The 22,505-nt window shown below is 31.1% G+C and overlaps 1 protein-coding gene across 1 annotated transcript in view; it reads left to right on the top strand.

The window, feature by feature from the left end:
* LOC131851778 (protein doublesex) overlaps nucleotides 1-22,505 on the top strand; it is a 79,601-nt gene that overhangs the window by 910 nt on the left and 56,186 nt on the right. The window lies entirely within an intron of this gene.

The raw sequence follows: 22,505 nt of genomic DNA, 5'->3' as shown, positions 1-22,505 counted from the left end.
GACCGACTGACTGACTTATTAATTGCGGTAGGTCATGATACGTACTTATCTACTGAAATAAGCCTAAGTCAATTGGTAATTAGATAATATTTTATTTTAGTTAATTTGTAGTGTTCACGAACAGTTTTCAATTATTGAATAAATTGTTCATCGAAATGAATACCTGCGATTTTCCTTATCAAATATCAATGCACACTGTAATAGTGGATTTATATCGCATTAATTTCTTATTCTTACTCGTATATCGATACTGGAGATTATTACAGTTGTGAGCATATTCGAAGATCTTTAATCTAAATACTGATTATGGCTTCGTTGTGGTGATTGATTTGTATGTACACGTACCACGTGTTATGTACACGACAATGTATCTATAAAACAACAGTATTCTCGAAACTTAGAAGCCTTTGAGCCATAATGATTTTCCTAGTATGTTCCAAGGGCCAAACAGTTTTAATTTTTCTATTCTTCATTGTATTTCTAGTCGTAAAGTATGCAATATAAGATAACACTAGTCTTAAGCTGTCAAGGCCTGGATTGATAGCCGTATCTACCTTTAAAATATGAAAACCTTAAATTGAAGTTGAAGTTCCAGGTTTTACTTTCTTTATGACAGAATCTGGTCTTTTTTATAATGTTATTAAAAATTAAACAATATAGTATAGTATAATACTTCCAATAGAAATTCTTCAATAATAACAAAATCAGTATAAAGTTCAGTTCATAATAATAGTTTCTAATTATTCATTTAAAAATAATAACACATTCAGTTACAATAATTTCAATTTCACAGTTCAATTTTGAAATTCCTGCTTCTTATCTTTATTTTTATATTATATATATATATTCATATCTTTATCTTAAATACTATTATATTTTATTTCATTCCCATTACACAATTTAATTCTGAAACTTCTGAATTATGAAGTCTCTATGTGGAATGGAGGAGTTATGAATGTACATAATTAAAAATCTTAATCCAATTAATGAAATCAATACTTAGAACGTTGTTTAAAGGCAGAACCAATAATATTGTATTAATTGCTTTCAATTTTATTAATTATTGAATTAAACCCGAGTTATAATGTATGTTTATCCTTTAAGGGGAATAACAACAAATTATAATTATGTTAATATTTATTAAATAATTGTTTAAAATAATATGCATAATATTATAGATTTGACGTATTGTCAAAGTCCGATTCAATTAGGAGCGTAGGCCTAAATGTACACTTAAAAAGTTTGTCTATGGAACTAATAAACAATCCTGATATTATTTAATAAATCTTATTTAGAACATTGGAAGGAAGACAGGGCTGAGAGGTAAAACAAATGTATCAATAAAAATATATTGGTATTGACAACTACAAATTACTTTATTTTTATAGATTTAATTAATAATTTTATAGTATGTTAAAAATATTATATTTTCCAATAAGTACTGGAATGGCAAACAAGTCCACCTGATTGTAAGTGGTAACAGTCGAGTTAAGACTTGAACAGCAATGTATCAGGCGATGGAATAACAGATATTATTCCTCTGTTTTTTGGGTATGATCAAAAGCTTTCACGGCAATATACACGTTTTCTTCCTTCAAAGTCAAGAGTCAAGTAATCTGCTTGTAACTGCATCAAAAGATGCTATGCAATTTTACTAGTATGTTAATGTCTGTAGAATCAAAAGAAAAGTCTTATTCAATTTGATTGCTGTTATTTTTTAATTTCGCATGTAGGCAAAGATTATTATACCACACAGCCTTTTCCTTGTTGTAATGTTCTAAATAGGTTTTATTACACATTTTCTGAATTGTTTATTATATATTTGCTTATTATTCGTTAAATATATGTATCTAAAAACATGTTTTCAGACAGGTAATTTTCATAACTAATTAAATATGTAAGTAGATAGAAAATGAGGTTTATTTTAAATTAAAAATGAGTATAAATTTATATAAACTGGAAATATTGCCTAATAGTGACTGAATCAAGGAGACAAGACAGCAAAGGGCGTATTTCTCCTTTGCCTTAAATAGTGAATACTTTGTAAGGGAGACATTATTGTCAATCCCAAAAGTTTTTACTGAATATTAATAAATTATCACTTTGCCAAAGTACCAGAGTATTTACGGATTTTACCATAGGTAGTATATATCATAATTCAATGAAATGTTGACGTGTTGTACTTTTAAGTCTTCTCACATTTTTAATATATCAATAGGTTTGTTTTATGAAGATGTATGTGTTTTCTCTTCATAATTTATTGGCATTTCAAAGTCACTGTTATGATAGAGAAATCAGAATATACTATGTGTTCCGTGTAACAGATATTTAATAACATAGTAACAGTTATTAAAGCTATTATTTAGTAATTTATATATCTAAAGAAACTTTTATCAGTGTCAACACATATCGCATGTAGCAACAATAGAAATAAATATTATGTATACATCTAATGCATTAAATAATGTGTATATGCACTTGAAAGTCACGCTGCTAATATTTACTTGTTGTCTAGTAAAGTAAATCTAGATAGATCTGATATAGTTTTATTGCTTTATCTTATTGTATTTATTTGGTATTGTCTCCTGTATCTACTGCCATAGTGGGGAGTGTTTTTACATAGATACTTATCTACATGGGAAATGGTAGGAACTATTTTCAAAGTGATCAAATGTTTGCATTCAGATGATACTGTTGTAACGAACTTCTTCATACATTTTTTAAAATGTTATAATTGTATTTTTTATTACTTTTTTTCTATTACGTTCTATAACAGCTGTCGTATTAGTCTCATTATTAAATTGTCGCTATATTTTTTCCTAAAACCCTAAAAATACACCACTTCGACTATTTAGTATTAGTTTTTTTACTTGTGTATCTTTCTGACTAATTTCTTGTATTACATTATGCGTACCTGTCACATGTTTATACATTTTTATTTCTACCTAAATATTGTTTTGTAGATTGACTGTTCGTAAAAGGGTTTTATTACATTTAACTTTAACGATACATTATATTTTAAATTTTAAATTCAGTAAAAACAAATAGATAATACCTAATTATTTTATGTTCCTTTAGTCACTTTGAAGTTGTGATAAAAATAAGAAAACATGTTTTTTACCTATACAATTCACGTAGAGCCAAGCTAATGAGCTGTGATATGGGTATTCAACTACTGACGTGAAAACTTATATAATTTTTTTAGTAAATACGTAATAATATACATATAAAAATACCCAGACCATATACCTAGAATACAAATGTTAGCACTGTAGGAATCGAACCTGCATTTTCGTAAGTAAGGTTAGTTAAACGGTTAGACCAACGAGACTGTAAATGAATTATTTATATAAATCATATCTATCATCATATCTAACGTTAGTTTTACAAATCAGCAGGCACTAGTGTGTAATCTAATTAACAATAATAGTAATTGCATTTTTTATTATTGTGCTGTTAGCATTTAGCAGCGTTGGTGCGTTATATTATCATGCAAATATTATGATAGCATTATCACCTCAAATGACACTGTTATCAGTAACTTTGATTAGCACACTATTAAGAAACTTTGTTGATAGCCGGTGTCTGTCTGATATTCTCAAACGATACATGTGTATTAATTTTTTTATTAAAAGACTAGTATAATTTATTTAATTCTACTATGCTAATAGTATGTGTGAGAAGAATGATATTTAGTGTGGAGATTTGATATGACATGACCTTACTTATAAGTGATCAATTTCCGATTGTTACTGAGTCTACACCAGTGTTTCCCAACGTGGGCGCCAAAGAGGGCATTTTGATTTTTAAGGGGGGCAATTAAAAAACGAACTCTTTATTATGATATGCAATGTAAATTTCAATTTTTCAATATATGTTTTGATACTTCAACAGTCTCATTAACAATTTCAATTGATCCAGCAAGTTATTACATTCTGGATCAATTGTTTTCTTGATACCAATACTCTCACTTCTCTTATTTTATTTTGAGCATATAATAATAATAAGCGTAAAAACCCATCATAAGAAAGCTGAGAAAACAAAATATACAAATAATAATAATCTTTATCCCTTATGGTGAATCGCCCGCCCCGGGAGGGTACGTTGAGACTCCTGTTCACTAAAAACTCCAAGGTATCCTGACGAAGCGCCTATTCCCGGAGTTGCGTGATTGCAATTGCGACTACGGCGGCGCCGTCAGCCTGCTTTAGTGTGCCCCTATGCTTTTTGCTACAGATATTTAATATAATTTAATTAGGTATACATAACCATATATAGAAGAGTTGATAGCCATTCAGCTTAAATAGCTAAGAAATGCGGGTTCCTATATATTACCGTCGGCCCATGGTGTTAGAAAATGTAATTTTTCAACTTTATGTTTAGGTGGACTTAGCTATTACGCTTTGATTGTGATTTCCGTAATCATACTAATACTATTAATGAGAAATATGTCTGTTTGTTTATTACTTTCTCAGGAAAAATGGTTAATCAGATTTTATGAATGTTTGAAGTTTTGGTTAAATAATCTCGAAATTATATATCCCTACCTAGATCTCACTAAGTTTTGTTTCATTATGCTCTGGGACATAACAAAATATAGTATAATGCATTAAAACCCATATGATGTCGTGTTTCTTAATGTAGGTGTAGTACCTAATTAATTATTGATGTCTACAGGTAAATTAGCACTTATAGAAAACCTGTATGATCACTATGAATCACTCTAGTTAACCAGGTGTTATATAAATATATAAGTTGCCTATTCGCTATTTCCGGGTAGTACCGAGTTATGATAAGAGCTTGGCTCTAAACATTGTCTATATTTATATTTAATTGATTGATCTTATGACCTCTATATGTACATATATATATACACTTATAGAATAGATTTTCTCGATGGCATCTATAGTCGAGGCTGTAAAAGGACACTAGTTTTTATCGGGCGCCCTCTTACGCGCACAAGTATGTGTTGTAGCATGCTAAACTATACTCTATTTTAGTGAGAAAGATTCCTTTCTGATATAGGCCTTTAGTCATGGTACTATACTAAAAAAAGGCATATATTATTGCTGCATTATACAGATAACTATATTATAAATTGAGACAAATATCAATAACAAGCAACAAAAAAAGGTGTCCCCACAAACCAAATATGGTCGACGAACTTGCTTCCGAGGGCAGCGAGAAAAACACGTTACCGCCCATTGTGGGAATATTGTCTATCCTTACCTTTATTACATTACATTATACTGCTGTCCTGCTCGCTCCGCGAGTTGTACTAGAGGGTGAGGCGTGGTGTTGGCAAGGGATGGAGTGGGGTGGCTATAATGTAAGGTATGGTAAGCCTATAGTAGGCACCTCGTTTATATAAATAACTTTATGTTATGTGTATTTAAGTATATAATTTTGAATGACTTATTTAAAATTGTTTGAAGCTATTATTTATAAATAAGATGTGTACATTAATTATGTACATTTTACCTAAACAGATATTTAATTTATTGGTACTACTGGTATTTAATTATGTGTAGTTGGTAGTATTAAAGATGTTTCTTTTATCTATAAATTTATATTTATATATAATAATTTACAATAATAATAACCAAGGACAATTCAGAGAGCGCCATCTAGTCACGACCTATGCAAAGCTTATGTTATGGGTAACTCGACAACAAATTAGTTATTTAAATACATTGTTTTAAATACACACATAATATATATAGGTCATCCAGACCAATACAAACATATTCCTGAATACAAATATTTGCACTGTGCGACGAATCGAACCCGCGACTATACATTCACTACCTATTGTATATAGCATTTTCGAGCATAGTACATCCATAGAGATTTTTATAGCATACTTTACTTACCATACTTTTTATTCTTTATGAAAAATAATAAAAAGTATAGTCTTATTTAATTTTAATATTATAAAATGCGGTAGAATCCGAAAGCATTATCTATATTCGCGAACGTAAAACAGATCAACATAGCCATAGTGGCCACATAGTACCAATAGGTTGGCACAAAGCTTGTGTAACTCATAAGCGGTGGGGAAGAAATTACGACCTCGTAAACGCAAATGCAGTGTAGAACAACCCCTCAAGGTGTAGCGACGGCTTTAAAGTTACGCGCTGGCCGACGGCATTAGATCAGGACCATCTTTTGTGGCGCAATATGAGCGAGAGTTATGTTCAGTTGATGATGATCGATGATGATGATATCTGCTAATATCATCTATGTAGATGTACATAAGTCTGTTATTAAAATATATCCCTCGTTTGCATATGGTGTAGCCGTCACACGAACCTTATATAGCGAGTCAAACACGTGCTCGCAGTAATTCTATTTTAATTAAGTTCAAGCATAAAAATCTACAAATGGAAGGAAAGCATCCGGCGACATGCGCTTTTTTGCATGTAGTTGCGATGAATGTTAATGGCACATAATTAGACTGCAACACTTGTAAATTACGTTAAACACGCATTTCCTGAATTAAGGTTTAATATTAAAAAAACAATATGATTACTTATAGGTGTGCGTTTATAATAAATACAATTTATTAGTAGTGTTTGTTACAAAAAACCATCAAGTCAAATGGTACTCGTTAAGGATCGGGTTGAAGAGACATATGTTTATACTGATTAATTATCATAATATTAATTACGTAAAGCAAACACTTGTACCCATTTTTATGAAAACTACGCGGAGTGAAAATATGAAGTAGGTATATACATATATGTATATGTAATACCCATATATAGATTCATATTGAGATGAGTGCTACTTAATTAATATTCTTCCAAAAAAAACATTCCACACACTGCCATGCGGTTCACACACAAACGCAAATATACACTCTTTTGCTTATTGTCTTTGACAATAGAACCCGTATAACTTTGAATCTTAAAACTTAAATATATTATGGTCGATTTTCGCCCACTGGATGTGATTAAGCAGTAATATGATTAATTTGCAATCGGTAGTAATCGGTTCCACAAACAGATTCTAATTGTTTTAATACTGTTAGACATAGACAACATGTTGCATATACGGTTATGAGTGGTTCGCCGCGACACCCCACGCTTAATAATCTGTGGCGATGTTCATTTGCGCGGGAAATGCAAAATGATGCGTGTTATTGCTTCTTCAGATATGATTGCTCAGTTTATTTGCATTCTAAAATTATATTACTTAAATATATACTAATATTACACATTTATAAACAATATTATATATAATACTAGCTGTGCTCGCGACTTCGTCTGCGTCTTATAGCGACGTTGACCAAAATATTCAATAATAGGTATATCCCAAAAAAAAGCAAAGAAAAGTAGTTTTATCATACTAGCTTTAAAAATGTTGATTTTACAAACTTCAATTAAAACGATACAAATCTCTTAATTTTCTGACTTCTATCAAAACCATAGTAATTGTAAAAATGTACGAAGAAAAATACTTACTTTTTCGGCAAAAAATACAATAAGTATTGTATAGATACCTAAGAACAGCTTGCGAAGACTGATGCCTCTCTAAAATTTGTATTTTGACTTGTCGCCTGCTTCGTTCTTCTCTTGTACCCATTACTTCATCACGCACTGTTCACGAGATATTCGTTTTGTTTCAACCGTACCCAGTCTACCGTACTATGCTGAAACTCGACCATGTAATTTCAAGATGCCGACGCTCACATAATCCTAGAAGAACGTAGATAAAGCATTCGCTCGTCTCATTTGAATGCATGAAAAATATATGTGAGTTCATGTAAAAAAGAGTAAGTTTCGTATTTCTGTTTGAATAGAAAAGTGAACGAAATGAATGGGATATCTATACCTTTTAGTTGTTTTCGAGTTATTAAAACATGATAATACAGTGAGGACTCTTAGAACTAAACGTACTGCTTGAAAAACAAACCACGAATTCCATTTTGTCTCGTTCACAAAATTGGTATATGGTAAAGAATGCCTATAGCATTAAATCCGCATTTTATATTATAATTTAGACTTAAAGGTACTAAATTATAGTAGCTATAATAATTTAGTACTTTTTGTAAATAAAGGTTTTAAATAAATAAAATTATTTTTTAAGGGAGAAATATAAGTATTGCACGATACTCGATAGCTCTTTCTTCTCCCTTACTATCAATTGCCAGCACAATGTGGAAATTATTAAAATAAAAAACCATTAATGCCGTAATTTTGTGCTAAATTTCCTTATAATATAGGTAAGCATATGATATGTAGATTTACTACATTCTTAATATTGTGCACAAAGTTTAGGGTTTGTGGGTGAACGCTTTGCTTTGGCAAGGTTTCGTCGATAGTGGCTAGGTGGGTGGCATAGCTCGCATTGTTATATTGAGCTAGGGCTGTAGGTCAGCACGTAGGGTTGTACACGACAAAATAAACATTTAATTTTAACTGTATTTATTCCATATTAAGTACTTAATTAAGTTGTCTACAGGTAGTTAGATAAGTAAAACCAATTTTATAAAGTAAATATGGAAATGGAAATATACCTGTAATTTAAAAATATTTTTTTAGTGTTATAGTATATAAAATAGAATATCTGAAAGTGTATAAAGTATAGGTAGACAGAAATCTATTACAGATTATAGTGTATTGAATATCAATAGCGCAGACGTAAATCTTGATTAGTTGTTTGTATAGTCGAAAATTAAAGTCAAATTAAAATGGTTGAATTATTTAATACGTGTTAGGATAGATAGGTAGTTAAATGTTTGATAAGGTTGGTTACTCTGTATATTGGTTTGTTTTATCTGTTTAAATTTGTCTGTGCCACCCCTGTCGCTCAGACGTTTGATGTTTTACGACTCGCCGCTCGTCATCAAAGCTTCCCTATTTCAGACGAATTTCGTAGGGTCACTACCGAAGTGTAGATATAATAATAAATTATTATTAATTATAATGTAGTAAATCGAAATTTTACAATCTTATATAAACTACTAACGGTAGTCAAACAAAATGACTACACCTACCCACATTGACTCCAGTCGGCTGGAGATTACGGCTAGTGTAACCTAGTAGTAACAAATACCTACGTAAAAGATAACTAACGAATGTAAATTAGGACAAAGTATAATAATTTTGGTTAATATAAATATATATATGTAGTTTTAAATACATTAATATTTTTTCTCAAAATGATCTACATAACAGATAATATATTATTGTCATTGATTACACCAATAAGATAGTCAATAAAAAATAAAATTAACAATTATTTGAAAAACGACCAGTATATAAACATAAGTTCTAGGACAACCCTAGTGCGTTCACTTAAATTAAAACTGCTAATTGGATAAGAAAGGCGTGGAGTAATTTTTGAATGAAGTTTTATAATAATTGAGTTTTGTGACAACCCTAATGAATTCAGTATTACGTGGCTGCGCATTTCGGGCAGTGGCACTATCGGGCAAGGTCGCTACTGCAGACATCGACCACTATGCACTGTGCACACACAATATATACATGTATACATACTGACTCTACTTTCTATATCACTGCACTGGGTTACAAGTCCGCAAGTATTGTCGATCAACGTTTATACGTGTAAGAGGATTCATACCTGTTGTCTGTTTAAAGGAATATAGATTAGGTTAGTTAAGTATTTTTAATTTTCTTCTAAACGATTTAATATTATTAATAATAAATTATACATATACATGTATAAATACTGACTCTACTTTCTATATCACTGTACTGGGTTTACAAGTCCACAAATATTGTCTATCAACGTTTTATACGTGTAAGAGGATTCTTACCTGTTATATGTTAAAGTAATCTATATTAAGGTAATTAATTATTTCTTTAAATATGTTTCTGATATAATAATAAACCCATTAGAACAGCAGATATTTTTTTTAACGATTTAACTGTGCTTAGTAATGCTAATGTTAGGTTTATTGCAATAATTAACTTTAGGAATGGTTTAACCTAGGTGCATTAGACCATGTTTTGTCCTAGTATTGACAGATTTTTTTGTAGTAGTAACAAGATCGAATAGGTCGCGAGTTCAAATCGGAACAGTTACGTCATGCTGTTACACAGGTATTTAACATTTATAAACACCTTGTCTATTCCCAAAACCGTTGCCTGGCGCACACATTTTCGTACACGTGCCATTTCGTGGATATTATTCATCAATTATTTATTCTGAGGCCAAACATCCGACTATGGTTACATTTCTAGGTTATATTTGCTAAGGTCATTCATAGAATTTTTATATATTTTACGGAGGCATGCAAAGTCCTTAAAAGCCACTCCTTACTACTTATGTGTTGCCAAGAATGGTAGGAAGGAGTACTATGATGAGAAATATAACGCAAAAATACCGCTGAATTGAGATTCTCTTCGTTATGGCATAGGTACTATATGTTTTTAATAAGCCTATACGTATATACTATACGAGTATGTCTTATAACTTATGAATTCATCGAAAGGCACTGTATACTTTGTATCAACTCATTTTCAATTGTAATCCTAGAACCTACATTATTGATCCATATATACATATATAGGTATACAAAGGGTTGTTTTCTTTATTATAGATTATATTACATGCAGACCAACCTATAGACGGCATATAATAGAACTTTGAAATGTCTCATTCCCGTCCCGAATACATTCGTTTCAATTAAGATCTCACCGTGCAACTATTTCCCGGTATCCCAGAACTATTTCCCCGGGAACTGGTATTTCCTTGATATTTTCAAACAAACAACGCCCGATGCAAATGCGGAAGGTCCTGGATTTTACATTGTTACGTGGTTGCTTCATTTTGAAGTGAAGGAATCCTACGGAGTTGATTGTAGTTTAATTTGACTTTTGTTGTAATATAAAAGTGATTTGGTTCTTTTATATTTACTATCCTTACTAATATTTTAAACGCAAAAGTTTTTTTGTATGGTATATCCACACATCATAATGATACATAGGCTATAATTTATAAGGATATCATATGAATTGTCCAAAATATAACGATATGTCAAGTATGCAGGAAAAATCTGCTGTCTCAGAACTATTCTGGCTCGAGTCTGTTAAGACTTCACGACTAAACTGCAGAAAAGAAGTAAATTTTAGTATAATATAATTTGTACAAGTAAAACATTTATACCTATAAATATTTATAGGTATAAATATTTTACTTGTATATATTTATATACCTATATTTGAGTTAGACTGTAAAATGAGAGTGCTTCAGTCTCACCTATTTCATCCGTCAAGCAACTTTAAGCATTGCGTTACAGTAGTAATGAATGCTAAGTAATTAAGTAAAGTGTAAAAATTGCTTACTAAAGTTTATTACTGATAACAGATTCGTAATAAACTAATATTGGCTTCTGGCCAAAAAACGTTGGTCTTACTCGAAGGATTTAAGCTATTGCTCGGGCTATAGTTGAAATTTAACCATACTACTCTTATAATACGTCAGCTATTTCCTTGTTAAATATTTACTATACAGACTGTAATGCAAAATTTTGGAGTTGAATCCTACAAATTTTATATAAGAGAAAGTTTGTGAAAATTTATATTATTATATAACCTGGATCGAAAATAGTGAGCATGCAAATACTAGCACAGATAACATAATATTACATAGTTAAGGTTTCACGCAATATAATGTTATATTAATTAGAAAATGTTATCAGGTATGGATCAATATACATATAGGCAAAAGACAACGTGGAAATACTCTCCAAAGTGTAGATATAATTTTTTTTTTAATATATTACAAATGTTACTTATTATTTAATTAATTATTTGACAAAATAATAGATGGCATTGTATACACGTTTATTTATTATAAATATATTTTACCTAATTTACATAATATCTGATGTATAAGCTATATTAGCTGTAAAGTTTCATGAAAATCTGTTCAGTAGTTTTTGCGTGAAAGAGTAACAAACATCCATCCATATGCACTAGCTTTCGCGTTTATAATATTAGAAAGAAGTAAGATAATGTTCTTGAATTTAATCGATAGATGGCGTATATAAATACACACTTTAATATTAGTAGAAATATACTAAAACGACATATATGAGAGATATGTTTTATTATGCGTTTCAATGTAGAAAAGAACAGTGATATAATTTATTAGATATAAATTCATATAATTTGTACAGAAACTAATTGGTGGATAGTTTTTTTTCTTATACGATAAGATATGGCCATTTTAGCAGTGCAATAACTGACCTCACTCTGGCCAGTTGATAGTGTATTGAAGTCACTGGTGATATTTATAGTGCAGATACCGTAAGAGCAGCAATGTTTGTACTACCTGTTCAATTCTTATTATTAGAGTTCTGTAGTAAGCTATTTAAGATATTGTAAGGTACGCGATAATTTCTGTTGTTTACTATTAATAGGAATATTACTAACTATTAAACAGAAGTAGTACAATTAATCATTTATTTTTAGGAGTTGGTACAAAAACGTGTCGGAATTTTATGAATTTATACTTGATAGTCGTTATATGTTATTATATATTTTTAAATATATTTTTAATAATAATGGAATGGTACAGCAGCTTGCGCTATTAGTTTACGCTGGTGGGGCACCAGTCGAGGATGATAAAATAAGTATGAAGTCAGTTTAGTTAACCCATCTTGTTAAATGACAATTTACCAAGATGGTTTCCAGGGGGAACCGCGTGGAGTTCAACCTGATATGGTACATTGCTAGCAATAGAGTTATTAGTCTGAATTACTAACAATTACCTTCTGCTTTGTTATTATGTATTAATGGCTGTACCCACGTCGTCCGCGTGGAATTTTATTTTATTTTTCTAAAATAAAAGTAGCCTAAGTTACTCCTTATTACATCAGCTATCAGCCAATAAAAGTCCCGTCAAAATCGGTCCAGCCATTTCAGGAACAAACAGACAGACAGACAAAAATGATAAAATATGTTATTTTGGTTATGTACTGTATTTATATTCATATGCATGTAGTAAAAAAACGGTTATTTCAATATTACAAACAGACACTCGCAATTTTATTAATAGATATGTATAGATTAAAATAATATTTCATATCCATGTTATATATTTCTTTAAACCAAACGCTTTATATCGAATTCTAGTCTTCTTTTATCGGGATAAAATAATGCAGAATGCCCTAGTAAAAACTATACAATGACTAGAATGGCACATTTATGCTGAAAGACTATCGTCATATTTAGTTTCATATAAGCACATAAACCGCGTCTTAATCTATTCTTTCGCACATATTATTGCGTCTAATAAAACGTTGGCATATTTAATGCAACACTTACAACAGAAAAAAACTATAATTTCTATCTCGCAGGAGTTACAAATCAAACCGAAATATATTGGTAATAAATGTGCAACAAGTATGCGAAATGCATACACACCATAGATGTGTATCTCCACTTGCTTTTATGGGCCATAAACTGGGTTTACGACTGTCAGTATAATACCATCCGGCTAAAAGGGTTCGGCTGGGGTTCCTATACCTACACCCTGTCTGCTAATTAAAAATGTCTGGGAACGGATCTAGACTTTAATCAAGTATTGGAATGAGACTAAACTATTGCCAAATGTGTATGTATTTGGGAAGTGGTGCTTTCTAAACCATAACATAATAGCGTAACAAAACATACAAAATAATTTGTTATTTATTGAAATGGCAAACAAGTTCAACTGAAACAAAAAAGATATATTGTTTGATTGATTACTGCCAAATGTGTATGTATTTGGGAATTGGTGCTTCCTAAAGCATAACATAACATAGCATAGCTCATAATATAACAAAAAAATACTTACTATTTTATTTTTATTTATTAGAATAGCAAAACAATCTAATGGTTCACGTGAGACAAAAATATTATATAGTTTGAAGGTTACGATCTCTATATTACTCGGTCGAGCGGTCTAATATACCGCTTTACTTCCGATGGTCGCGAGTTTCAAACATTTGTATTCATATTCTTTGTCACACTCAGACTAACGTCTGAGTGTTTTCTATGTATATTTTTTTTATGGATAATAATGGAGTGGTGCACCCACCTGCTCTAAAGGTATATGCTAGCAGGGCACCAGTGGAGGATGATAACATGAGTATGGTCAGGTCAATTAGCGCATCGTGTTAAATTCACCATGAATTTATAACAGTGGTTCCAGGTGGAACCACATGGAACCACAACCACAACCACATCTTTCTAAATTATAGCCTATTTATTATTCTGATGTATAAGTTATATTACTGTAAGTTTCATGAAAATCGGTTCAGTACTTTTTGCGGGAAAGAATAACAAACATCCATCCATACTTACAAACTTTCGTTTTTATAATATTGTATAATAAGATTAAGAAAAATGTATCTAAGTATTTATAGTGGTTGTTTAGTACCTATAACACAAGCTATACTTATTTTGGGACTAGATGGCGCTGTGTGAGTTGTCCTGGGTTACAAAAAATGCATAAGCATACGAAGTCGCGGGCTCTGCTAGTTGTAAGATGTATTTCCGTATAAACGAGGCGTCATCATGCAATTTATAGTTCAAGGTGCGGAAGTCGAACTTGAACGTTCAATGACTAGATCTGTTTATTCTGTAGCCGAGTGAATTGATTTTATTACGTGTTGCACTTTACGCAATGTACCATTGCAATGGGATGATTGCTGTTAATGGAATAACAGTATCTATAGTGGTAACTCAATAAAAAGTCATTTTAAAATACTTGAGAACTTATGAATTATTAAGCCGTTACTGCTATGTTTATATTGAGTTACCATAATGTCAAACTTTAAAAAAAAACAATTATTAAACGCTGCGAAAAGGCATGAAAATGATACATAATTACACTTTCATATTTCTAAAATTAATATGGATAAGCGGTATCCTGCAGCGTCCGCCTGAATGAAGGTGAAAAGTAAGATCTATCCGTGTACCCGATTTCGTTCGTCTCTGTTCAACAATTTATGCGCCATTCAAAACAATATCCAAACTTATTTTTACAGTGTTTATCATTTATTTATTCATAAATAATTTTTGTTGTGTCTGAATATTTATTATAGTTTTCATTTATAAAGATATATATTCATTTTCATTATATCAGATTTTTTAAAATGAATTACATTTTAAATTATAATGTTACGATAAACAATGGCAATAATAATAAAATATGTCAAATGAGTCCAATTATTTGACTGATTGTATTTATAAAACAACTTAATAAAATTTTTATTTATTTTAATTTTTCCGTAACTTGTTAGGTATTATCATCGCTTAATCCAAGTCAGACAGTGAAATGAAAGTTTTACTAACAATGTTATTATTTTGTATATATTTTAGTTCTTATGGTATATGTAATATGGTCCAATATTGTAAATACAAAGTTGCCTGAAATAAACATATATTATTCATATTATTATAAAGTAATTTTGGTCTCTCCCTGTGTACTACAGACTTAGGAAATGTTTATGGTACACAAGGAGAGACCAAGACTAAGACTTTGCTTTGTACTATTCAAACGTAATTGAATTACATATTACTTCACTATTGTTCCTTTATGACAGAAAATGTTACACGACATTCATGACATCAGCATCGATATCATGACTAGGTTTTGTCTCTATTCTTCTAAAACAATCTGTACTTCTGATTCTATTTAACGAAGTTAGTTGTGGTATTTCATTTATTTTTTTAAACTGCAACAATGAACCATGAGCATACATTTATACGGTTGTTGTAAGAAACATTTATGACGAATGACGTACCTGATTTGACATTTGTCAATATTCGATATTGAGTATATTTTTACAGTATCAACAGCCTTTTCGAGGGAATCCTGTGCTTTGCTAAACTGATCTAATTTAGTACTCAATCAGATGAGACTAAAATGTCATGTGAAACAAGTGAGAGCAATTATAACCGTATCAACTTGATAATTTTTTCACTTCTAATACTAGCGAGAGCATACAGTTAGCGCAATCACTGTATTGAAAGGAGATCATAATATATCTCAACAATTTTTGAACATTCTTTAAGTTATACGGCATGAACGGCATTGCTTCGGCATCGCACAGACCTGCCTATGGATTAAGGCTAAATTTAGATAGTTTCTCTCTATAAATGCAGTCAAGTCAAACCAATGAGAATTTTATCACGTCAACTCTACACTGAGAACAATCACAACATCTACCAAACTATCAACCAAACTTTAGTATCTAATAAGAAAAATCGAAATATAAATTAGTATTTATTGAAAAATAGTGACGGACATACTAGTTGTACTAATAACTAAAGTAATCTATCTATTTTTTAGCCAAATTTTGTGAATATGACCTAAATATTCTTTTATACAATAGTTTGGTTATTTCTAGACTAACTCAGTCAATTTAGTTGATAATTTTTTTTAGTGTATACGTAGATCACAATGGTATATAAAATGAAGTCATTAAAGTATGTTGGTATATCACCAGTTAGAGAGCCATGCAAACGATTCTGTGAGCGCTGGCTTTCTCATTTTAACACCGACAAAAACTTTTTGTACTTGTTGTTTCCATCCATTAAATTCATCGCTGCCACTCGCCCGAGTACTAAACGTCACACCGATACTCACAAGTCTTTAGTAAAGTTGTGTTCGCAAGACGCGTTCAAGTTAAACCTAAGTAATAAACCCCATCTGTTTCAGCATGAAACGTAACGCGGTGCGGTCGCGATATCGCCCCCAGACGGTCGTAAACGCCCCCCCTCGCGTACGTACAATGCCAAAAAATCGAAAACAAATAGCTTATATAATTATACAAGAAATAAAACACACGTTTATTACAGCGAGGTTTATTCGTTTTATGACCTCCCAGGAACGCTGCGGATAGACGTCGGGTGGAAGCCTAGACGTCGTAAATATGTATGAAATATGATAATTGCGAAATTCTTCAATATATTACGATTTAAACATTGATGATTCGACTGACGTTTTGTGAGCCCATAACTTGCAGGTTCGAGGAATCAGGGCGTCTTGCTCGCACGGTGCGCACGCGCTAAACCTTAAGAAAGCCTTGTATTATGTTACAAGTGCGTCATGGGCATGGATTTGTTTGTTTTTTTAATTGCACGGGTATTGTGTGTCGTTGGTTTTATCTAATAACACTTTACTGTCATCTGGTATGTTGATACTTGTATTGAAAATGTATATCTTATTAATGTTATAAACATGAAAGTTTGTGAGTATTGATGTATGTTTGTTAGTCTTTCACGCAAAAACTGAACGACTTTGATGAGACTTTACAGTAATATAGCTTATACATCATAATAACATATGGGCTTATATAAATTTCACGTGGGTGAAACCGCGACCACAGCTAGTAAGAACTCCAATTTACAGGTTTATAAATTGTATTCAACATTAGAACTGAATCGTCAGTGAATATCTTTATATATGTATCTAGGCTAAATCTAGAGAACTAGATTACAATTGATCATATGCTCTAAAATATTCTCTCTAATTCTATACTTCAGATTATTTTTACGGAATCATAGTTTCGAAATTCGTATGCTATTGATCAACCATCTCAATCAAATTTTAAAGGTTGATTCCATTAATTAACTTGCTCTTTCCCATTTGCAACATTAAGTCTTAGCTTTGATAACGTATGGTAATTAGTTTTTTATAGTCATGTTTGCAATTAGCACAAGCCACGGTGATTGAATCCTACTTTACTATCGGAGGAAATTATGTGTGACCCGGCAAATGCTGTACGTTGATTAAAACTTGAGTAATGGAAGGTTTACGAAAGTTTATGCTTCATTGTTAGTGGAATGAATGATTTCAATGTGACTCGGATTCAATTTTGTGTATTTGACTTAATTATTTAAGGTGCTGGCGAATGCGTGGACTATTATATTTTTAGTGAATTACGGATAAGATTATATCAGTATCAAGACAAAATAAGAATGATTAGGTGGTGCCCGCGACTTTGTCTGCGCAGAAATAGTACTTCGATATTCACACATTATTTTTCAAAATTACGGGCTATGTCATATTCTGATGTATAAACTATATTATTGTAAAGTGTCATTAAAATCCATTCACTAGGCTTTGTGTAAAAGAGCAACAAACATCCATACATACAAACTTTCGCATTTATAATATTAGTAAGATAATGACATAGTAATTAACAATGATACTGAAAAATAACTGAACAATAATTGCATGTGTTTTAAATTATCTAATGTAATGATAATACTATCTTGAATTATATAATTATTTATTAAACTTTCATCATAGTAGAAGTATAATCAATTATACAATTTTGCATGTCTTACTATATAAGCAGGAATGTGTAGAAATATATGTATTGATATACCGATTCCAGAATCATAGTGCACACCACATACCTGGCAAATTAACATTTCTTTTTATTTCTATTTTATGACTCGATGGCGCTGTATAATGTCATCATCATCATCAGCTCACTGTAGTTCACTGCTGAATATAGACCTCTCCCAAGGCACCATCCTTAGCCCTTCTTTTTCAATTATTATCCGCAACCCTACGTATGTCGTCGCTTCACCTATATGATATTATTATAATATTTAATTATAGTAAGATGTGATGGAAAGAATTTATGCAATAGTATAACACTCCTTGACCTACAGATATTAATTCAATGAGACAAAGTCGCTGTTGTATGAGATAACACTGATACGTTATCACCCACACGTCAGCCAATGCAACGTTGCTAATAAAACCATACATATATTAAATTTGTAAACGCCCGTGTCTGTTATATAAATAAAAAAAAAACAACAATTTGTTCACGTTGTAGGTATATTTGTGTTAACGAAGTATAAAAATTGTTTTTTAATTATTAGTCTGTTTGTCTGTGTAAGGTAATTTAAGAAACGGCTTAATCAATTTGAATGCGGTTTTAATTGATGCATTATAGCTTTCTTTCATTGTAATATTTAGTGTTAGTTTTATTCTAATTGCTTTACAAATAAAAAATATTATGATCAGTTTATTATTGTTTCGAATACAACGCGTACAAAGACATGGGCGGAAGTAGTATTTTATAATAATGATAAATATATAACATTAAGACCCTTATCTGCTTTTTGATATGAGTACTGCATACACAGCTGATTGTATTGAAGATTTATTTAGGTACTTGTATCTACAGGCCCATCCTGATTACATTCGGGATGAACAATAACTATTTATTGATAAAATTATACCAGTTCTAACACTAATAATTGTATGGTATGGGACACAATCACCTAGATACATCTAAATAATAATTACATTTAATAATGTCTAGTAAGACAAATTCAATATTGTCTACTAAGCACTGCTGTGTCTAAACTGTGTCAACCCACCTTACATTTTCCTATTGTTATTTAGTATATAAGATCAATATTTCTATGTACATATTGTCAGTTTATTATCACATCGTCTCGACCAACAACATCATTTACCCGCAACATATGGTAAATAACATATTTACCTCTCTTGAATTACTACTAAGACCTAGTGAAATTAGTATTCAAATATCGAATTCTGTAATCAAATATTTAGTAGAAAATTAATAGTTCAATGATACAATATAATGTTACATTTTATCCTTAAAATATATGATATATAGTCAATATAGATGCACAAAGTTGACTTTATACAAAGTCTACCCTACACTTTAGACAAAGTGAATTTAGAGCAGTTCTATGTCAGGTTGACCTCCACGATGTTCCCTCTAGAAACAATCGTGATAGATTCCTTGTGATTTTGCCACCATGGGCTAACTGATCTGATCTCATGTCCATCTTAGAGCAAAGGTCGTTAATATATTATTATATCAATATAAAAATACAGCCCTATTGAGAAAATCCCCCTTTTTGTAGTCGGTTGTAAAAGTACTGAATCAACAAGTATAGTTAATGTGAACATATTATTTAATTGAAAGTTATCAAAGTTTATTTTATGCGTAGCGATAACTTTACGTTTATCAGAGTCGTTTATAGGTAGATAAAATTTGCATAAGTATATACAGAGTTAGTGTATGATATCACAAGACGAAAGTCAACGGTAGTGGTCATGAAACTGAATAAAGTTCAGAAAAAAGTCAAATATATATATATTCATACTAATATTATAAATGCGACAGTGTGTCTGTCAGTTTATTTGTTACCTTTTCACAGCTGAACAGATCTTAATTAAATTTCATTATATATATATATTTTGTTTCAAGAAATAATCTAGAAGGGGTAAAATTTTTAACAAACGAAGACGCTTTTTGGCTGGTTTTTTTAAATTATTTATAAATATTATTGATAATAATTTAAAAACAAGACTAAAACCATCTTAGCAATTTTGCGGTTCGAAGTAAATTTAAAAAATAGTGTACAACTTTGTTTCTTGGTGAAGGTAGGTACTCATGAAATTCAACCTGTTTAATTCTGTAGGGATATTGTTATAGTCCCTTTGGGGATACTTATTCAATTTTTAAATAACTATTAGAATGATATTTTTTTTATGATCGGTGACTACCATACGTCAGGTTTTTTTTTGAGAAACAAAATGTACTTACTATATATCTTTATTTATAAAATAATTCGCGTCATTTATTTATTATTTAATAGGATAAGTAGAGGTGTAAGAGTTCTCAGTTTTGTCATTTGCACGGCGCAAGCAAGCAAACTAGTAGGAAACAACTTGTTCAATATATTTTTACACAATAATGATTTCATTAATGTCTTTGTACTATTTTACTCAAAGTTACTAAGTAGGTATACTGTATACGCTAATTGTACAATGTGAATGATATTTAGACACTACAAGGCTACAATTAATTTCAATTTAATTATTCAATTATTCACTATAACACCCAGATAATAAAGTTCAAAATTACATAATTACTCTACTGTATAATCAGTTGAATTAATTAAAGATAACCTAATTTGGTCTGGATCTTAAATAAATGATTTTCATATACACACATCTCACATATGAGAATAATAATATTTCATTTTATTAAGCACTAATCTTTTATCAAATATCAAAGATCAGGGTTAGCCTAGACGAGTTAGAGAAAAGATTGATAGTAAAGGGGACTATAGGCTCCATGGCAACGTACTATATCAAATACAAATTCAAAATCATTTATTCATGTAGGACATTTTAGCCCCTTATGAACGTCAAATTTTTACATTATAATTTTAATTTTTTCCCTACCATCCAGTTCGGTATATAGATTCAATTGAGAAGAATTGGCAAGAAACTCAATTGAGGTACGTTTTTTAAAAGCCCGTTTATTTACAATGTATATTTATATAACTGTCTATGTCTAACATTAAATGAAAATCCAGTGCATAAACAACTATTGCCATGCACGTTCGTCATTCAAGTAATCGTTTAGTGAGTAATAGGGTTTGCTCATTAAATATGATTTAGAGATATCTTTAGGTTGACCTCCACGCGGCCCTCCCTGGAAATCACTGATTAACTGACTAGACTTCATGCTCTTCCTCTCCTGCTGCCCCGCAAGCATAGAATTAATAAGCACACATGCAAACGGCTCCGAAAGATCGGTAATAAGACCCTCGTGGGTCACCATGGGGTTTTTAGGTGGTAGGAACGGACAAATGCTAACACGCCTCCGAAAGACCGTTAATAGGAGCCTCGTGGGTCATTTTGGGTTTTTAGAGGGCAGGAGTTTCACTGTGACAGCTCGCCTCCTCAGAGCACGGGTGTCTCCATAATTTCTCAAAAAAAATTGCGTATTTGGTAATAGGATCTATCTATTGTTATTATTCATGTATCTATCTATATATATTTTTTCACATTTGGAAGCTTTACTTTCAGGAAAAATAGCCTCAAAATCATACATAAGAGGTATAAAATAGCGAAAATCTTATGTCTCAAAATTTTAAAGTTTCAAAAGATCTAAATATTAGTAGAATAATTTAAATCTTTTTTTGTAAATATACAGGTATAATATATATAATATACCTACAAAGAAAATATGCAAATCAATACAAATTTTTATACATATGAAAATAAATGTTATCGTGCCAGAATGGTACCTGCGTCCACAGGAAGTAAGGCGCTACGTTAAACCACTAAGCAACGAATAATTTTCTTGTAATCGAATTTTAAATACTATACGACCAAATAATTGCCCAATGCCACACGGATGTTTTGAGACTTTACTTGACCTTTCGATACTTTGGTATTGTGAGATATGAATGCTTTGCACCTTGTATATTCGGACTCAAAATTTGAGTGCGCTGAGAAACCAATAATAACCCGAACAGATTGGTCAACAGATCCATTGTTGAATTGTATCGTGAGTCAGTAGACGCTTTCAGAGGCATACCGTATTAAATACATGGCACTAAAATCGAGAGCAATATAGCAATATAGCAGCAATGTTAGTGAGGGTAGAATGGAGTTGTCGGGCAGGCTGTGTGAAATTGGATCCGATTTCACTGCACACTAGAGGATCTCATCTATGA

Source organism: Achroia grisella, unplaced genomic scaffold, assembly GCF_030625045.1.
Source record: "Achroia grisella isolate CSIRO2021 unplaced genomic scaffold, CSIRO_AGI_Agris_v1 utg807, whole genome shotgun sequence".
Lineage (NCBI taxonomy): Eukaryota > Metazoa > Arthropoda > Insecta > Lepidoptera > Pyralidae > Achroia > Achroia grisella.
The sequence above is the reverse complement of the archived record's forward strand: the minus strand, read 5'-3'. Positions and strand labels throughout refer to the sequence as shown.